Consider the following 17,519-nt stretch of genomic DNA (forward strand, 5'->3'; position numbering starts at 1 on the left):
GCCGGCTGAACCTGGCTTAGTGCTATGAAGAGCAGTTAAGTTTATGTGGATTATTTTGGTTTTTCGACATGTGCCTTCAGTGCCAGTCAGAGAATTTCTTCACAAATGACAGTTTCATCTTAAGTGAAGGTCGCAAGCTGTTTTTCTTTTTAAATCAGTTGACTGACACCCCACCCCCGAGTTTTGTTTCACTTTGCTGCTAATTTAAAGTTTTTGTCCGACACGTCCTTGTGAGGAGACCGTAAGCTGTCAGTCACAAGGCCGAGCTGCTTTAACTGCTTCCGCTTTGCCAGAGCGTTGCAGTTCTGCTCTCACTTTAGCAGGCACAAAAGCAGGTGTTTGTTTTTACCCTCGTCCACAGAGGCTTAAAGGTGTCACAATGCTTCTTTTTCTGCTCCGCCTCCATCCCACACACCTCTTCAACAAATTGTTTTAACTTTCTGACAGATCGTCAAGCACGCCCAATTCATACAGTTCACTGGGTAAGTGGAGGTGATAAAGAGGTCCTATGAATTAAACCTTTCAAGGAAAAGTGCCAGAAACAAAGTGCTGCTCTCCTAATATTTGAATAATTATTGCAGTATTCTTTAAAAAAATAAAAAATTTAAAGTAAACAGTATTGCTGCTGGTAAAATTTTAGCTAGCAAGCTTAGCATCAATTTTAGCTAAAATTCTGCTTAGTTAGGATCAAAAGCTGTGTCCAAATTCATGGGCTGCATCCTCCTGAGGACCCGGCCTTCGCGGTCTACGTGGGCCGGGTCCTCAGAAGGTCGGGTAGGCCGGAAGTAAACGGCTGTGAAATTGGATGGTCTAGCCTTCTGATTAACGTCACCGCTGTCTCGGTGGAGTTTAATAAACTCGGCCGTCTGCTCCTTGCTATTTAAAATATAACAGGACACTGGCGTAAATTCTCGACCGTCTCATACTTCTGTTTAATCAGTTTTCTGTTTGACGTTTATTCAGTGGTGTAAAAACCAAGGAGGAACTCACCCGGGGGATTAATAAAGTTTTATTTTATCTAATCTAATCTAATAACTTTAATCTCAGCCAAACCGATTTACTCACGGACAAATAAAACACTGAAAAAAGCCAAACAATAACATTTTTAGGTTGTCTAAGTGACTTATATATTACGTTTAACCCGAGTAGCGAAAGTCGGCGGTGATCTGAAAATGATGTGCCGGGAGTTGTCTCTGGGAGTGACCCTCGAGCTATCGGTTAGCTATCGAGCTGGTGGGTAACAGACGTCTCCGAAAACGTCGAAGCACTTTTCCAAATATGCGATATCTTGATAAACCGAGCAGATATTTCAAGTTTACACACCCACATTCTCGCCTGAAAATATGTTAAAAGTTTATTTTGTGACCCAGAAAGATTAATAAGACTAATTTTAAAACTTAGTAGCGGCCGCCATTGTTGGAAACTGGAGTTTGGCTGGACCGCGCTATGAATTCTGGGATATGGTGGGCCACGAAGGACACACCCGACCCATCCTTCAAATTCGGGGAAAAGGAGGACGCATTTGTCGGCTGCATTTGGAGGAGTCTACGAATTTGGACAGCCTTCGGCATGTCGCTGTGACGTAATCGGTCTACAAATGCGTCCTCAGGAGGATGCAGCCCATGAATTTGGACACAGCTAAAGTTAGGATCAAAGAAATTAATCACTCTTCTTCTACTGTGATAAAAAAAACCCGCTAACTTAATTGCAAGAAGGTTTTTATAATGACACACCTGGAAAAGTCATAGAAAGCCCTAACTATAGAGACTGTGAGTGCTAAAGCAGCTAATTACTTGCAGCATTAAATTTGCTGGTATTCTGAGTCTGTGTGCAAGAGAGACACTTACTGTAGTGGGAAATCCGATAAAGGACAGTTTGCTATCAACTGGCAGGTGTTCAGATGTTCATGTATAATATAGTAACAAAACTCCCTTGTCAGTGCCAGTCGATGGTGAGTGGGATGGTCTTGACAGGCATCCAACTGGTGGGTGTCCTCCCAGTTTTCTCTGAAGCTACAGCTTTTTGAAGTTGATGAAGTTTCTTATCGTACTTAATTTTTGCAGTTACATAAAAAAATATCTCTAAAGATCTCAGCTAGCAGTAACATTAAAAAGTGGCTATGAGCCTAGAGTTTTAAATCGGTTGTAAAGAGTCATTTATGTTTGTTAAGTCTAGCATGAATGCTGATTTTTAGTCCAAGAAACAATGGTTTCTATAGCACTTTGGTTTTTTTTATTGACTGTTTCATTCATCGGTTTAAAATATTTTTAAAGGCTTTGTCTGTAAGCCTGTTGAAGACTTTAAAAAAAGCCTGTGAGTGGTTTACTGGAGGAGAACCTGGTGTTTGAGGTTGACTGTTGATGGCAAGGTATCAAGATGAAAGCACTTGAAAATGAAAATGTTGTTCCAAAGAGACCAACAGGCGCTGCTACCTTTTCATGTATAGCCAATGCATTTTTCACTCTTCACTCCTTTTCTATGGTAAATCTCTTTTGCTCACCCTGCTTTTGACCATTTACCCCCTGCCTCTCTCTTACACTTGCTACACTTTCCATTTCCTGGAGGTGTTTTACACACACACACACACACGCACACACACATGCACACACCATTCTTTGAACAGAGATGTTTGATGTTAGAAATGAGCTGCCGAGCGCAGGCAGCGATGCTTTCTCCTTACCCAAATCCTTAAGTCTTTTGTGTATTCAATGAGCGATTGCATACACTTAACCATGCATGACTTTGATAAAGCTAAACTCTGTGTAGACAAATAGGCCCTCCCTCTGTGCGCTGACAGCAGGCTTTTATGTGCTATGTTGCCTTTCCTCCAATGTGGAGGAATGGACTTTGGCACAATAGTGTTTTGATGCTGCATAACATTAGAGCGAGGTTCAAAAGGCAGACTTTTCGATGCCCATATATCACCTCTACCTTTATGAACTTGGTCATTTTTCATTTTTTCCGCCTGTATTTTGAGATGAATTGAATGAGAGGAAGTAAATAGAAGCAGCAGAATAGGGCACTAAAAAGTTCTGTGAAATTTAGTTAAAATAAGAAAAGGAAAAAGTACAAGTATACTCTAGATTGAGTGTGTTCATCTTCTTGTCCACACTTTTCCCACTGTGTTCATCTGTTAGTTTCAGTTTCACTGAAGTGTCTCGGCAAACATGTTGACATTCACTTTTACATTTCGAAACAATTTTGTTTTGCTGCTTCCACTGAAGTGAAAAAGACAACTTGAACTTTCAAAGTTGTGCCCAAAACTATTTCTCTGGACGTAAGCACTCTGCCACACACGCTTACTCTCTACTCCAATCCGTGGGAGTGCAGGCTTTGTAGCCGTCTCTGGTGGTTCAAAGTGGGTTGCATAGCATACTAAGTACTTTGTGTCGGTGGTATGTTATGTAAAAGTAATTCTAGGTCTAATTTCAGTTTAAAGGGGAACCGCTGTGGCACAGTGGTGGGCTGCAGTAGACTGCGTGCTCACTTTCAGTTGAAGTGACACTTTTCTTGGACTAATTTAAATTCAATCAGCAAATTGAAAATTGAAGAAGGAAACTTGGTGCAGACTACACTGAAAATTCAAATGATCCATTTTAGTGCAAAAAGTCAAATAGTAGTTAAATTGAAACAGTCTGTTAGATTTTGTACTTTTACAAATAACTGTCTTTTTAAATTGATAATGCAAATAATGTAGTATGACATTTCTCCAAGAATTTAAAAGATGAAAATGTAAATACCAGTTTGAGAGAATCCGACTGTCTCCCCCTGCCTTGGACTGTAGTCACGCTTTGAGACATGCTTTGGGCCTATTTTGCACGCTGTATTGTAGGGCCACGGACAGGGCTATGTACCATCAATTCTTGCATGAGAACCTTCCAAGTTGCCAAGTGGCAGCAAAGAAACCTCAAAGATGTCTTACCGCTGTGCTTGCCAACAATGGTTTCTCCACCAAGAACTAAGTCACGTTTTCCGTGTGGATCAAATACTTATTTCAGTTGATGACATGCAAATCAAAATGTTTTATTTTATGTAATATTTTGTCCAGCTTTTGTCTCTCTTTATTTCATTGAAATTACCAGAAAAATGAGAGATCATTCTGGAAGAAATGCAAGATATTTGCTTTGATTAGCTAAATTATATAATTCTGGTTGTTGAAGCTCGGCTGAGATAACAGGATGATTAGTGAGTAGCAGTATGGTTTCATGTGGAGAAAGCGCACTACAGATCCAATGTTTGTGTTGAGAGTGTTGACACAGAAATATAGAGGAGTCTGAAGGAGTCGGAATGTGGCTTTGTGGATAAAGCGTGTGATTGGGTACCAAGTGTGGATCTGTGGTACGTCCGGAGTGGCAGAGAAGTATGTGAGGGTGGTTCAGGACATGAAGACAGTGGTGAGATGTGTGGTAGGAGTGACAGATGGATCCGAGGTGGCGGTGGGATTACATCAGGGATTAGCTCAGAGCCCCTTCTTGTATACAGTGATGATGGAAAGTTTAACAGATGAGGTCAGGCAGGAGTCTATGTGGACTGTGATGTTCACAGATGACCTTATGGTCTGTAGTGAGAGCAGGGAGCATGTGGAGCAGAGCCTACAGGGGTGGAGGTACGCTCTAGAGAGAAGAGGAATGAAAGTCAGTGAGAGAGGGAGAGGTGTAATGTGAAGGTACATAAGTTTAAATTTCTGGGGTCAACCATACAGACCAACGCACAGTGTACAAAAGAGCTGAAGAAGGGTGGAGTGGGTGAAGATGAGAGTCAGGGGTGACACAGCAAAAGTTAAAGAGAAGGTTTAGAAAATGGTAGTGAGACCTACTCTTATTTCCTCTTTCTCTACAGTCTGAGTAATCTAGATGCAAACAGATAGAGATGAGACTTCATAGATGACTTTATCATCTAAACATGCACTGTATGATCTTCTGGTCAGTTATTACTGAATAATTTGCATTTCTTCTTGATCAGGTCTCAGAAACAAGCCCCAGTTCAACTGCGTGCATGTGCACATCATTGGTGCACTCCGCTACTTAAACAAAGCAGTACAAAAGAGTGCTTTGTTTAAGTAGCAATGATTTAATAAAAAGCTACAGACTAGATGGTACAGAGATTATATTTATGATCTCCTTACAGATGCCCAGTAACATTATACCAATAGAAATAAAGGGTTATTACAGCACTTAAAATTTGGTATCTGGAAAAATGCAAACAGCACAACATTGATAACTTGAGTCTATCACAACTTTGCATCAGTGGAGTGATCACATAAACGATTTCAACACTTTCACAGTCTCATACAGGGATGGAGTTTATTTAATATGCACTTCATTTGCACATCCTTTTAACAGGCTGATTGTAGATATAGCTGTTGTTGGAAGCGGTTTTATTCCAAGTAAAATTAAATACATTAAGTGCTGAGTGTCACACAGCATCGTTTTCTTGTTAATCTTTCTAATATCTGTAGCTGTGATGTCTTTATTATTATGGTTTATTCATCTGACACTTGTCAAATGACACAAATGTAATGTCCAAAAGGACAATATGAGGTGTAGTGTGTTATTACTGTTAGACCCACATCACTGAATGAAGATAATATTAGATAAGATAATATAATATTAGGCTAAATACTTACTATTTATAAACAGAAGTGGACTCTGTGGAGTTGTATTTTAGAGAAGCATTTATTTCTGCGTGTGAGTGCCCAGAGAAGACATGAGTTCAAGGACTCAGCAAGGGCTCAAGTCCCTGGAGCTCCCTCTTCCCCACCCACTCAGCCACCCACAGAGACAATGATGGCTCCTCCTCCCACCTTCTCATTCCCACCTACCTCCTTTTCCTGTCCTCCATTTTGACACTGAGCAATGAGGCCCACACTGACCTTGCAGCCACTTGCAAAAATGCACCTGAAATATGCTGCTGAGCGCACCGCTACAGGAAAAGAAACACCTGCAGCTGTGCAGCTGACGGACCAGCACTGGCACAAACACGTCCTGGCAGACACATTCAGTTATGCACACACACGCGCACACACACACACGCGCGTTTTCATATCATAGTACATACATCTAATTGACATAATGCTTTCCCAAGCCACTTACCCTAACCCTAACTATCAGAAATTAATGCCTAACCATAACCTAATTGTAACCCTGACACTAAAACCACATTTTGAGCCTCAAAAATGCCTTCAAACTCATGGGCATGGGCATTTGGTCCCCACAAGTATAGTGGCGTGCCAAGTTTCTGTCCTCACAAAGATGTCTAAACATGTACACACACACACACACTTACAAAGAGTGGGAAGCAGTTTCTAGGTGCCCCGTCTTCCCACGGGGCCTTCCTATCATCACAAGGGCCAGCAGTCAACATAACCTGTAGACAGCTCTGCCATTTATTCTTCCTCTTCTCTTCTTCCCCACCTACTACACCTTTGGCATAATAAGTACCTGCAGCAGTGACATCATGGCACTGTGTGACCCTCTCAGTCATCAGTGCTTATAACCCCGACCCATTTCCTGGGCATGACCAATTTATAACCTGCCCGCCTCACTGCTGCCTCCCAGCTGTCTGTGACGCCGCATTGCCGCTCGCTCCAGTGTTTGTTTATGACCCCCTGGTTTTCCAGTGAAGGGCATTATGAGAGGAATTACACAGCCAAACAGCTTGGCTCGGACCCCAATCTCATTCCTCACAGCTTGTCCGGGAGGATAGCGGTGGACTCAAACAGGGAGCAAGAGATTATTAAGGTGCTGGACTGTTTGATCACTCTGTAAAGTTAGCATATATGTGCTCACCAGGAAGAGAACTTTTGTCATTCAAGGGGCACCTGAAAATGCGCAGTGCAGTCGGGGCTCCCTTGCGAAAGTGGCTGCAATTGAAGTGGAAATGACAAAAGGGACTCGGGAGCCCCAGCTGCCAGGAAGGACTCAGAGCCCAGAGAGAAATAAGAAGAGCCACTCTGTAGAGGAGGAGGAAGGATGGTGATGCAGAGTTTTTCTCACCTTGCCTGAACAGCATGTGGTAGGCATAATAGGCATAGGCATAACAGAATATTTATGTTGTAATCTTAGTTGTTTATACCCATTATGTCCATATTTAAACCAATGAATGAAACAGACCAAGGCACATTTAGCTTTATGTTTTTATATTTAAAGAGTCCTTAGAAAATAACCTTAACTAAAAGGCTGCTTGGTACTGTTAGAGTTTATATAACCTTAGTCTTTTCAAACATGTTTCAGAACCCACAGGCTGAGTGAAAAGTACACAGTGCTCAAGGCTGGAGAAAAGTCTGCCTTTGTGAAAAGCTGACATTTTAGAAGAACACTGTTTCCACCTGACAGGGTGCACAAAGGAGACTGGCCTTGTACATGCTGGCAGATTTTCCTTTAGGAGCGTTTCCAGTTTAGCAGCTTTTGCACATGCATACATGCACACACACACACACACACACACACACACACACACACACACACACACACACACCAATGTAATTTGAAAAACAATACAACACTCAGCACCACGGTGCTAATGTTGGTAATTTATGCATATTTGAAGTGAGATTTGCTACAATCGTCAACCCCCAAGACCTTTTTTACATATTTATATTATTTCAAAGGGTGTGCGTGGCTAACTATTAGGGCAGCGACACATTTGTTTTGGGCCGCATCCAAAAGCAGCAGCTGGGCCGATACTGGTGATAGTGAAACAACAAGCAGCCTCAAAACTTTTTGTTGTCGTACAAACTTTTGTGTTATGTTGAATACTCTGCCATTCAGCCCCAATATAAATCTACCAGGAGAAAGAGTGATGTTGTATGCACATCCAGAGATTAGAGAGATCAGAGAGACTGACTTGTTAAAGGTGGTATATGTGGGTGGTTTGCGGTGTGTGCTGGCATGATTACTTGCAGCAGGTAGGTGTGTGGAGTACAGTAACAGTACACAGTCAATTTGAGGACCTGTCCAGCACTTTCCAATCCTTCTTGCTGTAATACAGTCATTCTTCTAACCTATTGCTAAAGGATGCTTCATGCGGGTTTATGAGCTTTGTGTTTCCTGTGGAACGTTGCCATGGGACCGTCTGCTGACAGTAAGCTCAAGGACAAACCTCAGTATTAAAGCACAGAGGAGAGGGCTGTAGTTTCACTGTATCTCTGTCTCTCTTCTTTTCCTCTCCTTTTTCTTCTCCCTCTTTTTTTGGTTTTGACTTAGATTGTTGTTTGATATCGCTCAATTCATGATATTAAGGGGATGACTCACCATGTCTGGCTTTGCCAGGAAATAAAGACAAGCCTCATATTTTTTCCTGAGGGTGATCAATGCATGCGTGTTTGACCTTCAGCTTCCAAGTGCCCACCTCCATATCATATCATGCGGTCCATAATGTCTCTATCCACTTGTTAAGTAATGATGTAAAAACCCTTTTTATTGTCCAAGGGTATAAACGTATTGGCCTGAGGTGTCCATACAGAGCTTGTTTTCTTGTTTTCAGCTGTCATTCCACAACTATACTTTTTTTTTTAGAAATACTCGAGCTAGGCCTCAGGATCTCATCTCAGTTTTTTCATAGAGGTTATACAACTATGTGCTATTTTGGAATTAATTCACGATTCTTTGAGCGGATACAACAAAAAGATGCCATTCATCTGTACTCCTTAATAGTCTTCTTCATTGTGATATTGTTTTCCAGTCAAAATATAAGGTCAGTGCTGTAGTCTGTGCTGAAAAAGGATTGCAAGTGCTACAGCGGTTATGATAAACGCTCCAAGAAGAGCTGCATGAGGAACTGTGTTGGGTTAGACATTCTGTTGTGTTAACTGAGATGCTATTATACATTGTTGCATAACCTGCATGAGACAATAATATAACATGCAGAACATATTCACAGACAAACAGTAACAGTCAAAAGTTTGGACACATTGTAGAAGTGCTGTACTGTAAATGTGGGTGTTGTTGGGATAGTGGGCCAGTGGTGCATCATTGATAACAGTAATGCTCAAAACACACATACAGCATGCCAGGGGTAAATGCAGCAGGAGCAGAAGAAATCTTTTTGTTTAAAAGTCCATTATGATTTGCATGTGCTAAAAGACGTCAAGTTCCATATTAGATGTAAGTACTGAAGATTGCAATATATTTATTTATTTTCATATGAGGCTGCGTGTGCATATTTCACTTCCATTACAGAATATCTCCTGAGACATTATGTGTACGCAGTTTATGTCTACATGAGGTCAGCATGTTTTGATTGTAGAAGCCAGCATGTTTCTATATCTGAATGGCTTTGATTAGCGCTGATTAATAAGTCGTGTAAAATGGCCAGACATGATAATAAAACAATTCATTTACTCCCTCTTCCACTTTGCACATCCTCCAATTCACTCCTCTGCCCTTCTTTTTGCACTTTGATGAAGAAATTGTAATGACACACATGGAAAAATAAATCGGTTTCAAACAAGAGTCCGCTTCATTCCAGGCCGACTTAATGCCGTGCTGACCCTGATAATGCTTATGAAATGTACATGGCAGACAGGGAAGACGAATAGATGGTGAGCTAAACCTCGGCTGTGCATATGTGATCCGTATCTGGGCAGCAGCTGTCTAGGAGGCCTGTGGATACTGCCTGTACTGGTCTGGACATGGAATGTTTGCAGAGTGACTGTGTAAAAGGTGTGATAGAAGACAGACAAAGCAGGGAAAAGAAACCCATTTCATTTTGGAGCCATGAACATATCAAGCCTGGCTAAGACAAGCCATTAAATACATAAGGATGATTAACACCAACTCAGTTATTATGTTTCCACAGCAGAACACTAAAAATTCTCTAACACATCTTTGAATTCAAACAGCCTAAAGCAGTGTAAACATGTTTACATCTGTGTCAACAAACCTGCCCAAAGGCTTTTGATTAAGATATTTGAACAAAAATAACTGGAATGAATTCAAATTACTGATCGTATTAGAATCTTCTGATGTAAGTGGTTACAAAAAAAATCTCTAAATATCATTCCATTTAAAATGTAATTAAAAATTTAATATGGAGTTGCCATAAAATATTCAGTAATAGTTCATGCGTTGTATCATTCCTGCTGTAAGCATTCCATCTAAGAGAGTTATTGTGCATGAAATGAGAGGAGGAGTAAAACAAGGCTCGCTGAATAGAACGGAAAATGATCTGCCATACAGCGTAATGACCTGTCTTTCACTGCCTGTGTAATTTAACGCTGGCTCTGCAGGACACACTTCATGGATGTGTAACGTACAGTGCTCTACATGTGGGGTCATGTAAGCCTTTAACGAGATAGGCAATGATGAGGATTTGAAAATTAATGAAACTTCCTCCAAGGAAAAACTTTCTGTCGTCTGTCACAACATTCAGTGTATTAGATGAGTATCCACATATGAATTTATAACAAGTAGGTGGTGGCAAATATTTACTCTTATTAATTCTCTTTTCTGGATTGCACGGGTTTGACCGTTGTATTTCTTTTAGTAGAAAAAGAACCTATTCTTTTCTTCTTACACATTCAGTAACAAAACTTTATGAAGCAATATATTTTAACTGGTGAAAACGAAACAAATGGCATACTTCTTTCTGGTGTACTCCACCACCAGTATGGATACGTACTACTAGTGTTCACAACACTGAACAATACTTTAGGAGGAATTTCAAAAGGTCAATAAAACTCATGTTTCAATAACACTGAAATATTAAAGTTATCATAAATGTTTACCCAATGACCTATTAAGGTGACCTCATGGTGTCACAAAATAGTCTACTCCTACTACTAATGCCAAGCCTCGAAACTGGAAGAGTTATATGAGGAAGAGCAGCTGGCATAAAGTCTTTCCCAAATCAAACATCAGCTGTGGTAACCTCTGTGGAAAGGGAGCAAGAGAAAGCACCTTTGTCTGATAGCCACATCAGCCATCTGTTAAGTTATCATTAAGTTAGGCATTAGCGCTTATGCCTAATAATAAAACAGTAATGTTAATGATGGAGCTAGGCATTAAACATAATCAGTCCTGCCCATCTGGGATATAATAATAGATGATGTTAATTTAACAGGATATTACAATTATTTGTGTATAAAAACTGTTTTGTTTCACTTAAGGATTGTTTGAGAAAGTCTGTCAGTAGCTAGACAGTCTACAGCGACAAAAATATGTCGAGAGGTCACCACAAGCATAGCACTACACCTTGACTTTTTGCACTACCAAAGAAAATCTTAAAATATTTGTTATTTAGTGCCAGGGCCACAATAACCACAAATGTGGTCACATCATAGATTACTCTGCAGAGAACCAGACAGGGATTTTTTAACTCAGTGCAGGAATATGACAAAATAAAAACTAGTAAAGTAACACTAGATGATAATTCACAACGCAAAATCAGTTTCTGTGTAGACAATTTAATATTGTATCTAAAATACCCACAAAACTCATTTCAGGAATTTTCAGTGTAATCAACAAATTCTTCAAAATCTCAAACAAGCAACCATACTTAAACTTTGTGATGATGCATGGGACTCTACAGCTCAGCACCCTACCCTCCCACTTCACACTCACAACATTAAATATCTTAAATATCTAGGTATTTCTGTTTACCCCAGGCTGTCAGAACTTTACGACTACATTGTATTGGTTTTCCAGTAGCATTAATTGGCTAATTGGCAGTCAAAATCAAAATCCTTCCTCAAACTTAGTACCCCTTTGTAATTACCAGTTTTACTGACAGCAGCCAGACAAATATGGTCGAAATCACTCATTTCATTAACAACAAAATTCTATTGAATAAACAAGAAAGGCAAAGTTACTAAAAAAATAAATAAAACTAAGAGTTAGTGTTTCTCTGACTGCCTGGTTGAAAGGAAATAGAATTATTGTCACTATCACCGTATAAATGCATAAACATTTAGCACAAACCAGAATTCGTGTTATACAATAAGCCCGTTCACTGTACCATATCCATCAGAGTATGAATGTGTGTGAATGATAGTAAGCGCTTGCGTAGAAAAACCATTAAAAAAGTGTTTGTAAGAATGGGTGGATGAGGCAGATGAGGCTTTGAGTGCTCAGAGTAAAAAGCTGATGTGTTTACCATTTACCATGCAACACAAACACAAACACACCAATTACTAATTTTGATCAAATTCCCCCCCCCCAATTTTTTTTATAAATTAAAAATATGTTTTATTTATCATTTATACACATAACAGTTATATTCATATATATTATTTTCAGCTTGAAAATAGTGGTTTCACTGATGTTGTTAGATTAGATTAGTTTAGATCAGGGGTCCCCAATCCCAGTCCACGAGGGCCGGTGTCCCTGCAGGTTTTAGATCTCACCCTGGCTCAACACCCCTGAATCACATGATTAGTTCGTTACCAGGCCTCTGGAGAACTTCAACAAATGTTGAGAAGGTAATTTATCCATTTAAATCAGCTGTGATGGATCAAGGACACATCTAAAACCTGCAGGGACACCGGCCCTCGTGGACTGGGATTGGGGACCCCTGGTTTAGATGGAACTTTATTAATCCCTCAGGTGGGTTCCTCCGGGAAATTCAGTTTCCAGTAGCACAGCACCGACAGAAGTTGCATGTTACAGATACAATAAAGGGGAATGAGAGTAAGGATATTAGCATAAATATACCACATATATACATATACACATATATAAATACAGAATATATAATAGGGATCAATAGGAATACCAGTGGGATGCACATTTGAGTGAGTCTATTGCACAGTGATTATTGCACAGTCGAATATAAGAAAAAAAATACTGCAAATATTGCACAGTGAAAAAAAGCACTGCAGCTCGATTGTTCCCGCCCTCCTTTGTCCTCCTGTTTCCCCTCCCTCTCCCCTCCAACGAGGAGTTAAACAGTTTGATTGCGTGTGGGACAAAGGAGTTTTTCAGTCTGTTGGTTCTTGACTTTGGGAGAAGCAACCTGTCGCTGAATAGGCTCCTCTGATTATTTACGACCGTGTGCAGAGGATGCCCAGCATTGTCCATAATGTCCAGCAGTTTCTTTAGTGTCCTTTTCTCTGCCACTGTCACCAGAGTGTCCAGCTTCATGCCGATCACAGAGCCAGCCTTCTTGATTCGTTTTTCCAGCCTGGATGAGTCCTTCTTTGCTGTGCTGCTCCCCCAGCACACCACAGTGTTGTTTGTCATTTTCTAATCTTCATTTCAAAAAAGCCTCTGAAATTTTTGTCTTTACAATTGTTTTGTCCTTATAGAAAATGGAGTCAAATATTGTTTTCTTGGGTATCGGTATCAAGCTTGAAATTTTAATATTGTGACAACCCTAGTGGGATTAACATGTCTTAAAAGTGTTGCTTTGTTGTCTTGTCTCAAACTTCTGAGAGAAATGTGATATTTGTTAAGTGGTTTGACAGATATATGCAACAGTTTTTAATATTTTACAGTCAGTTTGTGTGATCTCTCTCCTAATGGATGAATTTGAGTATCATCTGCATAGTAGTGTGCACGCTCATATTATTATCTAAAACAGTGCTAATATTTCAAGTTTTTTTGTCTTTTTCTTTTTTTTCTTCCATTGCAAGATTATCAACTGTCATTGGATCCCTCGGGCTTTTTACCTAGTCCTCTTTTAGTGGCACCCAGTAGTTGGCTTTTGGATTTGGCTCCAGATTACAATATTGAACAGAATCATGAACATAATTTTTGCAATAACTGAGCAGCTTTAATCCTTGTTAATACATCAAGGTTACTGTTGCATGTTCTAAAACACTAAAGGTTTTTGTAGTGTTTGATATAATAAATATATTTCCTTGGGATGTCCATTTAGAGAATAGTTAAAGACATTTTTCCCCACAGGAACTTTAAACAAATTAGGAAATAGGTGTCAATTCAGTGTTATTTCTTTAATATTTAATAATCACAGCATGTCTTATCCTGTCTTCCTTCTCTCTCCCCAACGGTCACAGCAGATGGCCCCACCCCTCCTTGAGCCTGGCTTTGCTGGAGGTTTCTTCCTGTTAAAAGGGAGTTTTTCCTTCCCACTGTCGCCAAAATGCTTGCTCGTAGGGGGTCACATGATTGGTGGGTTTTTCTCTGTATGTATTATTGTAGGGTCTACCTTACAATATAAAGCACCTTGAGGCGACTGTTGTTGTGATTTGGTGCTGTATAAATAAAATTGAACTGAATTGAATTGAATTGAATATGCTGACAGAATGCTTTAATGCTTCACACAAAACTGTCAGTTACATCTGCTTAACATATATAGTTAAAGGGATTAGTGTGTCATACATGACAAATTATCACTCATTCACCATAGTGAAGAAAAACCAAGAGTCATTAGGACATTTTCCAGAAGTGTTTTTGTTTTTCATTTTCCATTTAATTTTGCCCAAAGCATGGGGTTTGGCATTGTTAGTCAAGTGCTGGAACAAGAACTCTAGGTCATGCTCACAATCTTTAAATATTCTGCTAATTTCTAAGCTAGAGGAAAAAATGTAGAATCCATCGGTAGTGCAAATTGCTTCAACCTGAAAAAGAACTGAAGTGTATTGAAGTTCAATAGTGGCTCACTAATTGGTGAGACACTTTGTCACATACACTGGTACACTGATAGGAACAGTTGGATGCTTAACAATGCAACACCCACACACCCACACCTACAAACCACCTCTCACTTGTTCTATGTGCATTCGCATGAGTTTCATGTCAGTAGTGAAAATGTGCTTGGATCTGTACCAGAAATGAGTTCTTGAATTCTACATCATGTATGCATATACCTACATGTTGAAATTACACAGAAAAAGCAAAGAGCAAGTGTGTGTTAATGCCTTTTGTCTGAGTAATACAGTGAATCACAAAATGAGCTCAGGAGTGCAGTCATCACTCTAAGTGATGCTCGGTTTTGTTTTCTCTCTTTATGCACAGGTAAACAGGCAACACTGACATGCACGCAGGGAATAAAGATGCTGCTGCTCTGCAACACGAGATCACAAAACCCCTCAGTGGGGAGTCGCAGGGGACTGTTTGGTTTGCAAAACAAATTTTTTATTGTCTGAGGTCACAGACTTGTATTTTTCTTCTCCCTCTGCTCTCAGTCCCTTGTGACACCAGCAGAAACAAATCCAGTTGTTGTTTCGCTTTACTTCATAGCTTCTTCGTGTGATATTTCCTTCTTCTATCATCCAATTCTTCTCCAACCTTGTTTCCTTTATGATTTAATTGACAGTTTAAAATACAATTTTTGTTTAGCACTCATGCTTATCATACATCTCCCATGAGTCAGTGACTGCTGCTGCATCTGGAAACATTTTAACTGGTTCTCTATTGTCATTTTGTGTCAGGACACCAGCATCGGGGATATTATAATTACAATCCATCGTGTGTCCTCAGAATCCTGTTCACTCTGTACTGCTCCCTGCTGTACAGAGAAAACAGGAGGATGTGGAAATTGTGTCAAGCCACAAGTACAATTTACTGTTATTTTGTCAAAGTGGAAACTGTTATTTGTGCATTTCGTGCTTGTTTTAAAGTTTGACAGCACACAGGGGTGCTACTGACATTTCTCATTTAAGTATAAGTGCCAAAACTTTTGAGGCAAAGCAATACCAGAATCACAAGAATTCAACCTGCTGAACACTGGCAGCAGGAAATAACAACATATACAAATGTCAGAAATCCTTCACAGACTCTCTTTCCTTTCCTTTAACTTTGGCTCTCCAGCACACACACACACACACACACACACACACACACAGCACTTTGATTTGTCTGTGCATTGTGTTTGTTTGAGGTTTTGTCACCTCAGTGTGACGTGCTGTACCTCTCAGCTTCTCATGTATTCTCTTTGATATCAGTATGTCAACGTTAGTCCAACCTGCAACACAGCAGCATGTTCAAAGACAAGTCAAACATCCTGTGCAGCTCTTTGGCAGCTAATGAGCAGAACATGAGCCAAGCATCATTTCAGTGTTTTGTGTAATGTGTTCAACTTGGGGAGAGACATGCTTGTGGTCAAGTTTGTGCAAAACTTGGTCAGTTAGTTCTTCTTTGTGTCATTATTAATAACATGTATAAATTCTGATTAAGCAGGTCCGTCATGTATTCCCGGTAGAGCACTTTGCTACACTGCGGTTCACTACGGCTTCCAAAACTAGATTGGGAGGCAGAGCCTTCAACTATCATGCTCTTCTGATGTGGAAGCAACTCCCAGTTTACTTCAGGAGACAAATACCCTCTACTTTTGAGTGGTAGCTACTTTCAGCTGCCCCATTACTCAGAAAAGATCACCAGAGCAGGTAGCGCTACATGTTTGGGGTAGAAGTAGAGCAGATCTTCTACTAATCACAAAGTTGTTTGATCCCTGGTTGCTCTAGTATCCATGCAGTAATAGTATCCTTGGGAAAGATACTAAGTTGCTCACTGATGATTTATTAGAGTGGGAATGTATGCAAATAGCAGATAGAAAGCACTTGAGCACTGAAAAAAGTACCTGTATGAATGTGTGGATGAGCAGCGTTGTATAAAGAGCTTTGAGTGCTGACATAGAGTAGAAAAGCGCTATATTAGAAGCAGTCCGTCTACCTCGTTTGATATGGTGGATGAATCTGCAAAGGGATTTCTGTCTCCTTCCAGAACTAAACAAAGCATCATTCACTTGTTAGGCAAATGTGTAAACCCCATACATTTAAATGCACCATGGCCTTTCTGTGTGTTCTAGTCCATAGGATTCACTTCTCTTTCTGCTCCATCCTTGAGCATGTCAGTTTACATGGAACAGTAACTAACTGTGAAATTTTAGAGCCCAGTGCCATGTTTGGAGGCCATGGATGGGGGCTTGGTCACCATTATACTGGCCTAAGTCCAGTCCAGTTCTGAAAGTCCAGTTCTTTTGCACTCCTACTGATGTACTGATGCTGATGTCTTCTCATCATAAATCATTAAATTTTTCCACACAGTTGAACATCTGTAGCATTTTATTTGCACAATGTTGATTAAGCCTATTATGGCAGATAAATGTGTATTTTTGAGTGTACAAGCTTTAGATTTGCTGTCTGTGGCTGGCAAGTGATGCATCTTGCCTTAGCAAGTAGGCTAGAACACCTAAGACTGTGGTGTCGTGGTGCATAAGCTGTGCCCAACCATTTAGCTGAAGTTTCTGATGCTCAATGTAAAAATCAAACTCGGTGATTACAGGAAGGATGACAGTTTTAAGAGACCTAAATATTGATATTATTGGGTAAATTTTTTTATGTATTGTTATAAATAGGAATAAGAAAATGACCAAAACTTGTGTCCTTCTGTTTTTTTTTCTTTTTGCACTTGTATTTATCCATCAGTTCTATAACTCATGACAGCACACATCCAAACTGACAATGATCACTGCACAGGCCTGTGGCTTTGATGAGTCTAAGCTCCTGTGTTAAGTAAACAAATCCAACTTGTAAAAAAATAAAATAAAATCCTTAATAATTGAATCTGGTTGTAGTCAGCGTATTTTTGTGATACAGGGGTCATGACGTTTCGTCCACT

The 17,519-nt window shown here is 40.0% G+C and overlaps 1 protein-coding gene across 5 annotated transcripts in view; it reads left to right on the forward strand.

Annotated features, from left to right (window-relative positions):
- The window catches only part of LOC100690528 (beta-1,3-galactosyltransferase 1), a 189,480-nt gene that overhangs the window by 96,531 nt on the left and 75,430 nt on the right, over positions 1–17,519 (forward strand). The gene's annotated exons all lie outside the window — the stretch shown is intronic.

The sequence above is a fragment of the Oreochromis niloticus genome, linkage group LG23 (genome assembly GCF_001858045.2).
Source record: "Oreochromis niloticus isolate F11D_XX linkage group LG23, O_niloticus_UMD_NMBU, whole genome shotgun sequence".
Classification (NCBI taxonomy): Eukaryota; Metazoa; Chordata; class Actinopteri; order Cichliformes; family Cichlidae; genus Oreochromis; species Oreochromis niloticus.